Source organism: Sciurus vulgaris (assembly GCF_902686455.1).
Source record: "Sciurus vulgaris genome assembly, chromosome: 8".
Taxonomy (NCBI): domain Eukaryota; kingdom Metazoa; phylum Chordata; class Mammalia; order Rodentia; family Sciuridae; genus Sciurus; species Sciurus vulgaris.
The window spans coordinates 108,503,637-108,514,483 of NC_136468.1; the positions used below are offsets into that span (position 1 = coordinate 108,503,637).

The window sequence follows — 10,847 nt, forward strand, 5'->3', positions numbered from 1 at the left end:
AACCAAGCTGGCACCTTGATCTTGGACTTACTGTCCCCAGAATTGTGAGAAATAGATGTCTCTCAGTCTTTGTTCAACCGTTATGGCAGCCCAAACTGAATAAGGCAGTACCTCAGCTGAGAACTGGGAATAAGGTTGACTTACGCTGGGGAAGGCTCTTGGGAAAGAAGATGGTTTTCTAAATCACACAGAATTTTCTGGTGTACCTGTGATGTGAAAATCAGGCCCAGATTAGTGGTAACAAGGCAAAAGGTTGCACTGAAATGATAAGCATCAGCCCAAATCATTCCAGCAGCAATGGTCCCGGGACTCATTCAATATTCCTTCGAAAATGCTGCAGAAGGAATTAGAGTTGAAGCCGCAAGATTGGCTGTCAGGTCTGAGATTGTGAAATATGGTAAAATTTTTTATGCCACAGGGAGTGGATATTTTCTATGAATTTGAACAGTTTGCTGAATAGAAGATGAAAGTGAAGTTTTGATCCCAAAAATTTGAAGTCTGAAAGAAAAAAAAAGGAGAGAGATAGCAATGAATAATAACATCACAGCAAGACTGGCTGTCCTGACACTCTGTCCATAAGCATGGTGCTGGTTTCTAGAATGTTCTTCCCACTCTCTTCTTGGCAGAACCACACAATGCATAGCACTACCTTGGTTAGAGTTTTGCTCTCAACTTTTCTTATAATGTTTTCCCAAATAATGGCCCCAAATAGATATAGTTAATCTCAGAGCAGTATTCTAGTCAACATTTTATTAAATATGACAAAAAAAATCTTCAAGAAAGAAAGGTTTATTTTGGCAGACAGTTTCAGAGGTTTCCACCCATGGTCACTGGGTCCATGGCAGAAGTGCATGACAGAGGAAACCTGTTCATTTCATGGACTCCAGAAAATAAAAGGAGAAGAAGGGGTTAGGATCCCAATACAGTACCACAGGCACATCCCTGATGACCCAATTTCCTTACACTAGGCCTGGCTTCTTAAAAGTTCCATTCTCTCTCCCAATAGTGCCATGGGCTGGGACTGAGCATTTAATACATGGTCCTTTAGGGAACATTACAAATCCAAACTACAGGGGGTAGATTAAATCACAGATAATTATTGCTTATAGTTCTGGAGACTAGCAAGCCCAAGATCAATATACTAGCAGATCTAGTTGTTGACTGAGGACCCACCAGGTATGTGGTCCAGAGAAATGAACTCTGTGTCTGTGTCTCTTCTTAAAAGGACACTAACCCCATCCTGGAGGGCTCCACACTCATGACCTGGGTACCTCTCTACTTCCTAATACCATCATCATGAGGTCGGGATTTCAACAAATGAATTTGCAAGGGGAGGGGCACAAATATTCTGTTCACAGCACAACTTCTGCACAATATTGCCATTATTCACTTGTTATTATGCTTCCAAAGAAAAGGACTGTGTTTCTTCATGAAGAATTACCATAAAAACACATGAACAGCAAGAGAAATAATTCTGGAGGGGTTTCTTGTACTGCTGCCATGTGAATAAGCAGGATTTTATGGGTGCTTTCCTAGGCTTTTCCTGTTTTGCTGGTGAGAATCTAGCATTCTGTCCTCTGAGGCTCTGAAGCAAGATGATTTGGACTTCGGATATGCTTCCTTCTTAACCCTTTTGATCTCAATATCCCCACTTAAAGATGACAAGACATTAAGAGCTCTAAAATATCTTACATCAAGAAAAGAGAACAAGAAACAAGCAACCCTCTACTGTTTTAAAACTATTCATGAGTCTTTAGAAGGATAATGCAGCTAGGAATTAAGTTGTGGAAATAATAGATGTGAAAAACTGACAAAATAAGAAGCAGAAATGCCACAAAAATACTTTCATAGAATTTTTTTTCCATTAAGATGAAATTTTCCATGGCTTGGTATTTTAATCAAAATTACACTGGGGAACTGAAATGAAACCATCAGACTGTAGTCAGTTTATTTATCTAACTAGAGGACCTTGCCAGTTTCCAAGCAATTTTGTTTCATTTTCGCATCTTGCTGTGTCATGTCACACATCAGAGGTGCAATTGAAAATGAAATTATCTGTAACCATGTCACCTTAATAGTATTTATTTAAAATGCTTATGTTCTTCTCTGGCACTTTATTAATTCTAAGAACACAGTATGGTAATTTTAACTAAGGGTTCTGCATAAAATTAAATTTTAAGATGTGCTGAAGATGTAGTCAGCAAGTAATGGGATTTGTGTGAGTAGCACACACAGACACGATTGCACCTGGGAGAAAAAGTATTCTGGAAAAAAAAAATATGCTTAATTCCTTTTGGTCTATCAAGAAAGCAAATTGCCCACAGGGCCCAGAATGGGCATCCTTGCCCCATTTATCCCCATGAAACAAAATCCAAAGGTCCCTTTCATAGTTAAGAAACTGACAGCTGGAGCCCTCGGGAGTGAAGGATCTCATGCTGGGATGCTAACAAGATTCATTTTTATGAAACCATTGCTTTGAGTAAAATGTTTACATCTATGGATAAGGAACATGAAGTCACCTTCTCCGTTTTTTAATCAGGCATAGCTCTTCCTTATCACTGAGTCACTTTTATTTTAATCAGCAAAGATCTCCCTCACAACTGCTTCTCAGCTGGTGAGGACGCTGCTGTGTTTTTTCCAGCTGGCTGTGGGAAGGGGCACACTGTTGAAAACTCTTTGCTTGAAAACATTGATTCTGCAGTTTCTAATCTCAATACTCTCATGTCCACAAGACTATTCAAGGTGTGTGTGTGTGTTGTGGTGTTTATCTGCAGGGGTCTCTGTATTTACGTATGTATGTATGCATGTGTGTATGGATGTCTGTGTGTGTCTCTGCATAACTGTGCAGGTTTATGCATGTGCTTGTGGAGGGGGGAGACTGAGGTGTGCACGTATATATTTGTTTTAGAAATCTTAATCCAATTGCTACAGAGAGACTTGTCCAATGTTCATTTTAGTTATTGCCTTTATGAGTTTATATCTATAGATTTTCGCTTTTACCAAATGGCCTCAACAAAAAGTTTCCTATTTTTATTGATTTTTCTCTTTATTTGCACCTGTATGATTTCAATATGAGATTTCTGAATTCTAGTTGTATGTACATGTTTCTGTGTCTGTGTGCTGCTACAAAAGATGTTTCAGTCTTGATTGCAATATGAACAGCAAAGGGAGGTCCAAGGACCTGGACCTCAACTCTGAAGCCCTGCTGTGTGTATTCCATGGCACAGCTACCTGGCCTAAGGCAGGTGCAAACTGATCCCACCTAATCATTCCACCCCCTGGTCTTTTGCAGGCTACAGTGTTCTCCTCCTATTTCTTTGTTATTTGAAAAATGTGGGATGCCTTTGGATGTAAGAGACTCCGCAGCACCTGCTGGGGTAAGAACATTAAACAAGCATTGGACTGCAGGAAACTCTCATCCACTGCATCTAAAACCTTCTGATGTCCAGAAAAGTCTCATGTAACAAAACCAGAAAGGATGGTAGTAATAAGAAAGACATCGCTCTTTATTTTAATAAAAAAAAATATATTTCATATCAGAATACATTATAGACACTGGAAAAAAAAGTGATTTTAAAGGAGAGAAGGAAAGGAGAGGGGAAATGGGAAAAAATTAACACAGACCTGAATTTTAGGACAGCAAAAAAAATCTTAACTGGAAAAGGTAGTACAAAAATAAAAGATAATTCCTGCTTAAAATTTAAGTGTGAAAATTCTATTAAAGAAAATGGAAAACAGAACACAAGAGTTAATGCCCCCAGGTCCTGGTGCTGACATCTTGTGAAATGTCCCCCACCTTGAGTGTGGACTAATTCAGTGACTCTTTTATCTTGAATAAAACACAATAGAAGTAGTGAAAATTCCCTGGTATTAGTAGGCTACAAGGAAAGCCATGGCTGTCTCCTGGGAGGCCTCTCCCTTGAAAGAAGCCGGATGCCATGACAGGGACTGCTCTGGAGAGAACTGTGTGGAAAGGAACTTGAAGAGCTGTAAGCCAACAACATAGAGGAATGAAATCCCGTACACATATAACCAGAAAAATGAGAGATTACACTCCATTTATGTATGCTCTTTCAAAATCTATAAATACATTCTACTGTCATGTACAACTAATTAGGGCAAATAGAAAAATTTTTTAAAAAATCACTTGTGTGAGCTCAGAAGATCTTCCCCATCTGAATTTCCAGATGAAACCACAGTATCTGTTGATACCTCTAGAGATTGTTTCCTTGTGAGTGACCTTGAGACAGAGGCACCCAGCTAATACATTCCTGTGTTCCTGATCCACAGACACTGAGACAATTATAATTTTCTGGGAAACTCCATACAAGCTTGACTTTGTCCCTCCTTGATTTGATTCTTTCCCAAAGTGCAAACAGAGTCTGCTTACACTTTACCTTTGGGGGCAAGGGTGTTCTCTGTATGATGCATGCAGCATGCTAATATTGGATTGGGTTTTAGATTTTAAATGTCAGGGTCAAGACTTCGGAGATAAAGGGTCTATTCCTGGTCCTGAGATGCTGTGCAGCCACATGGTCAAGTAGGATTTTCAGCTACAAAGTGTCAGATTTGCTTGGTATCCATGGAGGACTTTGAAAGGATTAATGAGGATAATGTTAAGTCTCACTACATGATTCAGAAGAAAAATGCAGCATGACAAATATTCTTATGTTCAAAGGTAACCTATTTTTTCTTAAAATATTTTTGGGTTACCACAGGGACATAAACCTTTGAAGAAAGTGTATTTTTGATCTATTTTTTGACTGTAATGAGACTGGTGACAACCTAACAAAAAATCAGGGTACATAGTATTTTCATCATGATGGAGAAGCCTCGACCCCAATTCAAATATCAGATCTACTTCCAGTTGACAACATGATTTCGAGTCAGTTTCTTGAAATCTTGAGACTTAGTTTCCTCATCTTTAAAGTAATTGTAGTCATACTTACCCCAATACCATCAGAGGGTTTTGTTTGTTAGTGATTCTTCAATGCAAGGCGTGGAGGGGAGTCCCACGGCTCCTTGTTATTCTCTTTGGGGTCCCTGAATAGAGTTCTCATGTAAATTTGATATGGGTAGTTGTATTAGAGACCGTGAAAGTTTACCTGAGAAAACCAGGCTTCCAAAAAGAGAAATAAAAAATCAGATTCCTATAGCGAAACAATAGTGAATGGCCTTGTGGCACCAGATAGAGACCAAGTGGACAGTCGCCTATTCATTTATCTTGAGATATTTCCTTCCCAGGTATTTCAGGTCTGATTTTCAAGAAATTTTCCTCCCTTATATTCTAGAGATACTCTAATCTTTCTGAAAATCCTCCCTTAATCACTTTGGCTAATTTGAGAGTGCTTTCTGTGCACAACTCAGTGAATCCTATAATCATCTTGCTTATTGAGATAACTCCTGAAGTAAGCTCTTTTGATATTAGAAAAGTATGTCTATGGGTACCTGTTTAGTGAGAGGGAAAGCAAAAAGCCCTAATTTTCTTAGACATGTCCTTCTTTTCCATTACTGCATCCCTTTTGTACATGCTATGTTTACAGTTCTAATCTCTGTGGAAGACAATGGTCACAGATAAAGTTTATTTCCCATTCCAAATCAGTTACCATTTTTTAATAAAAAATTTAGTTGTAGATGGACACAATACCTTTATTATGTTTATTTATTTTTTTGTGGTGCTGGGTATTGAATCCAGTGTCTCACATGTGCTAGGCAAGTGTTCTACCACTTGGCTACAACCCGAGCTCCCCAAATCAATTACCATTTTGGCCACCATTTTGGCTGAAGGCAGTACATGCAGACACCTAAAAGAAGTTTTAAAAAGGAATCTATTAAATTTTCTCCAGGATAACCTAAATATTATAAAGTCAAGTTCCAGTGGAAAATCAAGCTATTTCATATCCTTGGATCATACAAAAGTGGAGGTTCTCACTGGCTATATTTATTCACATTCTACAGGGACATTCTCTATGTGAAAAATGGTCCAAAGAATCACCTTCATTCTCATTATTTTTGAAAACTTATTCTTCCCTTAGTAATGTTTTTATATGTCCTGTATGACTTCCCTCATCCCAAAAATCTCAGTTTTCCAGCTATTTTTTTCCCTTTTCAGCTTTTCTTATTCTAAATACATATCCTGTCTCAACTCTTCTATGAAGTTTTATGATAAAATTATTATTCCTGGCTCTCTACCGTCTACCCTGCTGCTACTGGGAGAGAGAACTACAGCATCATTCTCTGCAGCCTGATTCTCCCCTTTCCTTTCATTCAAGCTCTGGCTGCAAGCCTTTCCTCAGAAGATGCACTCCCTTGGAGTTTGTTCTTATCCTGTTCACTTTGCTTGGAATAAAACCTCCTTCTCCACTTCCTCCTTTTATGGTTTACAACTCCTTATTCAACTTTGGTGATTACAGATACTTGCGCAGTATTTTATTGTTTTGTTACTTTGTGTGAGAATTTTCCTTGTATAATTCTGCATAGCAAAAGATTTTGTGGCAATAAACTCCATGTACTATCTCTTACCTGTCTGAAGCAACCTTTTGTGTGAAATTTAAATAAGATAAATAATATAAAATACAGAATATTTACTGAAAAGTGCAAGAGTTGTGAAATGATTAAATAGAAGAACAAATGACTACCTAGTTTCTATTCATTCTCAAACTAGAAATGAGTAAGTACATAAGAAGGTAAATATGTTGCATGGTATTTGTCTTAAACTTTTTCACAATCCCAGAGTGCTGGGGACTGGAACCCGGACCTCCAGCATGAGAGGCAGGCACTCTATGAGGTGGGCTGTATGGCCTGCTGTCTTAAACTTTTTAATGTGGGTATTTCATCCATGTGGTTCTTTAATCTGTTCCTATTGGGTCAGTAAAATTCTAAACAAGTTATAACACTTAATTTTCAAACATCAAGTTTATTTTTTTCTCCATAAAATAACAGAAAACAATCTCTTTAAAGGTTTCTGAGCAACTTGAGTAAGTTGATTGCCCTTTGTGCGAATGACAGGAAATGAGTATAATTATTAGAAACTATTGAGAAAACAGACATTGCAAAGTCAGATCCCATCAAAATATGTGCAGTGAAAACTGAAGTTTAAATTTATATAGAAAAAAGTTGCAGGGAGAATAAAGCTGTGGAATCTGCTAGAAAAAATCATGAAAAATTGAGCAGGGTCATAGGACTCAGCAAACCTTCTATTTTCCCTGCCAAAAGCTTTCTGGTGTCTCTTGTACATTTTCTAGTGTAATAGAACGTAATTGTGTTGTAGGTCAGCAGTGACCGCTTGCATTCGTGATGCCCATGTATAATAAAAATGCTATAATTTGGATTTTAAAAACATTTGTGTTGCTGATATAGTTTAAAGCTTTTTGGCTAATTAGAAAACCCCACCTTTAAAAAAAGTGCAAAGTTAATACATTAACATTAGTGAGTATATTGCAGGGGTTTTTCTTCTTTCATTTTTTTCCTAACAGCTGAATCCCTAGCCCCAGGGAATGGTTATCATTTTAATATGAGCTAATGATCAGGTAATTTAGAGCATTCAAACTCATCTTATTTTTTATGGGATAGCAGGAAGATGGAATAGAAGATGGTGATTGATAGGTAAAATCATATGCTCTCAACATATGCAATATTTTTTCAGTTGGTTCGTTATTAATAAAAAAAATCTAGTCTCATTGAAGGCTGTGGCAGCTTTTGAGATTTGTGTGTTTTCTTCTCAAGCAGATTCCAGCCTACACATTCAGAACCACGTCTAAGGGACCTGCAGTGGCACCACCTGTGCTTTTGTGGGTGTCTTCCATCATGTAAAACTGGAAGTAATTGCCAATGATCAGGGGAACCAAACAGCCCCAAGCTATGTCACCTTCACCAACACTGAATAATTGATTGGTGATGCTGCAAAAAATCAGGTTGCAATGAACCCCACCAACATGATTTTTGATACCAAAAGTGGGATAGGACATAGATTTGATGGTGCTATTGTCCAATCTGATATGAAGCACTGGCCCTTTATGGTGGTGAATGAGGCAGACAGGCTTAAAGTCCAAGTATCATACAAGGAGGAAACAGAAAGTTTTTGTCTAGAGGAGGTGTTTTCCATGGTTCTGACAAAGATGAAGGAAATTGCAGAGACCCACCTTGGGAAGACTTTTACCAATGCTATGGTCACAGTGTCAGCTTACTTCAATGACTCAGTATCAGGCAACCAAAGATATTGGAACCATTGCTGGTCTCAATGTACTTAATGATAATTAATGAGCCAACTGCTGTTCCTATTGCTTATGCTTTAGACAAAAAGTTTGGAGTTGAAAGAAATGTGCTGATTTTTTATTTAGGAGGTGGCACGTTTGATGTGTCAATCCTCACTATTGAGGATGGAATCTTTGAGGTCAAATCCAGCCAGAGACACCCACTTATGTGGAGAAGACTTTGACAACTGTATGGTTGTTGGGACTAATGACACGTTAACTAACTCAGGCTGACTCCTTACTCCCTGGCGAGTGAGCAAGATCAAGGCCTCAAAGGTGGTTTCAATAGTTAATGAGGATAAATCGGACCACCGTCAGGGATTAGTTAACAACAGTTCCAAGAACGTGATCAGCTCGTGCTTGCCATATAGTCCTATGGGACTCTCACCTGTGTGAACACCCCATGCCTTGCTGACCTTTAAGCTGATTGGTTCCCACCTAGCCCCCACCCTACATAAAAGCTGTGTGACTTCCTCAATAAACGAGTTCCTGCTGTGACTGGTGTCCCTGACGCATCTGATTGTCCTCCGCCGGGAGGGCTGGGAGCAGGTGGTCAGTGGTCCCTACCTATCCTGGTCTGACCTTGTTGGGGAGTGTCCCCTTCCCTTGTCGCTGGTCGAGAAGAGAGAGGGGGCTTAAGACCCCGACATACGGTCAATCGTTTTATTACTGGGTTCAAATACAAGCATAAGAAGGACATCAGTGAGAACAAAAGAGCTGCCCAATATCTCCATACTGCATGTGGAAGAGCTAAGCATACCCTCTCTTCCAGCACTCCCTATGAAGTAATCAATTTCTATACCCCCATTTCCTGTGCTTGATTTGAAGAGTTGAATACTAATCTATTCCATGATATCCTTGATCCTATAGAACATGCTCTTTGAGAGACCCAACTAGACAAGTTACAGATCCATGATATTTTGGGTGATTCTCCTCATATCCTCAATATTCAGAAGCTTCTGCAGGACTTCTTCAAAAAAGAACTGAATAAAAGCATCAACCCTGATGAGGTCATTGCTTATGGTGCAACTGTCCAGGTAACCATTTTATCTGGAGATAAGTTTGGAAATGTTCAAGATTTGCTACTCTTGAATGTCACCCCTCTTTTCTGGGTATTGAAAATGTTGGTGAAGTCATGACTGTCCTCGTCAAGTGCAATACCATCATTTCCACCAAGCAGATGCAGACCTTTATGACCTACTGTGACAACCAGCCTGCTGTGCTTCATATTCAGGTCTATGAAGGTGAGCATGCCATGACCAAGGATAACAAGTTTGAACTCTCAGGTATACCTCCCGCACCCCATGGTGTTCCTCAGATTGCAGTCACTTTTGATATTGATGCCAATGGCATCTTCAACATCTCTGCTGTGGACAAGAGTACAGGAAGAGAACAAGATTACCATCACCAATGACAAAGACTGTTTGAGCAAGGAGGACATTGAACATATGGTCCTGAGAGCTAAAAAGTACAAAGTTGAAGATGAAAAGCAGAGGGACAAGAATTCTCTGGAATCCTAAGCATTCATCATGAAAGCAACTGTTGAAGATGAGAAACCTCAAGGCAAGATAAATGAAAAGGACAAACAGAAGCGTCTTGACAAATGTAATGAAATCATCAACTGGTTGGATAAGAATCAAACTGCAGAGAAGGAAGAATTTGAGCATCAGCAGAAAGGGCTGGAGAAAGTCTGCAACCCCATTTTTACCAAGGTGTACCAGAGTGCAGGAGGCATGCCAGCAGGAATGCCCGGGGGCTTCACTGGTAGGGGAGCTCCTCTCTCTGGTGGGTTTCTTCTGGGCCCACCATTGAAAATTAAGCCAGCCCAAGTCTAGAGATAGCATTATTCCACATGATAAAATATGGAAGGCCCAATTTGTAGCAAATTCTATGGCACTTTTAAAGCTTCTACTATCGTAAATTACTGGGCATTCTCAGTACTTGAAAATGAAACATGTACACAGGGAAAAGAAATAACATTGCACTTTATAAGCCCTTTTTACACTTTATATGTGTAAAACACAATGTCTTAAATAAAAAACTGTATTTAAATTGGCAAAAATAAATAAATAAATAAACAAACAAATCTAGTAAGGAAAACTAAAGATTCATATCAGTAGAGATTTAGCACCTAGGATAAAAATATTTGGATACCCTTACATAAACTCACAATTACCTTTTATTCTTATTACCACTTGTGAAATTTGTTAAATTCAAAATGAAGTCACCTGTGGCAAACTCTAACAAATGAAGCCAGGAAAATCATGGAAGGAGGGCTCTCACCTGTGATCTGCCTGATAACAGAAACTGCCACAGAAGCAGCTAACTACTCATACAAGAACACCTGCCCAACTCACTGCCTTGCAAGTCCCCTCCAAGGAAAGAGCCTGCTATGTGCTAAGGCTATTTTACCTGCTAGCTGCAGCCACTCTCCAGTCAGGGCTCAGCAGTTCCCACATAAAGTCACAGTACCAATGTGCTTTCTTTCATAACACCTTGCATAGCTTTCCTCTGTCCCTACTAAAAACCCATTTTTTCTTTTTTTCCTTGGACATACAATAGGCCACCCCAAGCAACCTGTGCATATGTGTCCTG

The 10,847-nt window shown here is 39.1% G+C and overlaps 1 pseudogene across 1 annotated transcript; it reads left to right on the forward strand.

The window, feature by feature from the left end:
• Window positions 1-297: 297 nt before the first annotated feature.
• On the forward strand, window positions 298-10,071 carry LOC306667674 (heat shock cognate 71 kDa protein-like; annotated as a pseudogene). The gene is made up of 3 exons: window positions 298-397; window positions 7,762-8,442; window positions 8,901-10,071. The product of its transcript is annotated as a heat shock cognate 71 kDa protein-like (transcript).
• The last annotated feature ends 776 nt before the right edge of the window (window positions 10,072-10,847 follow it).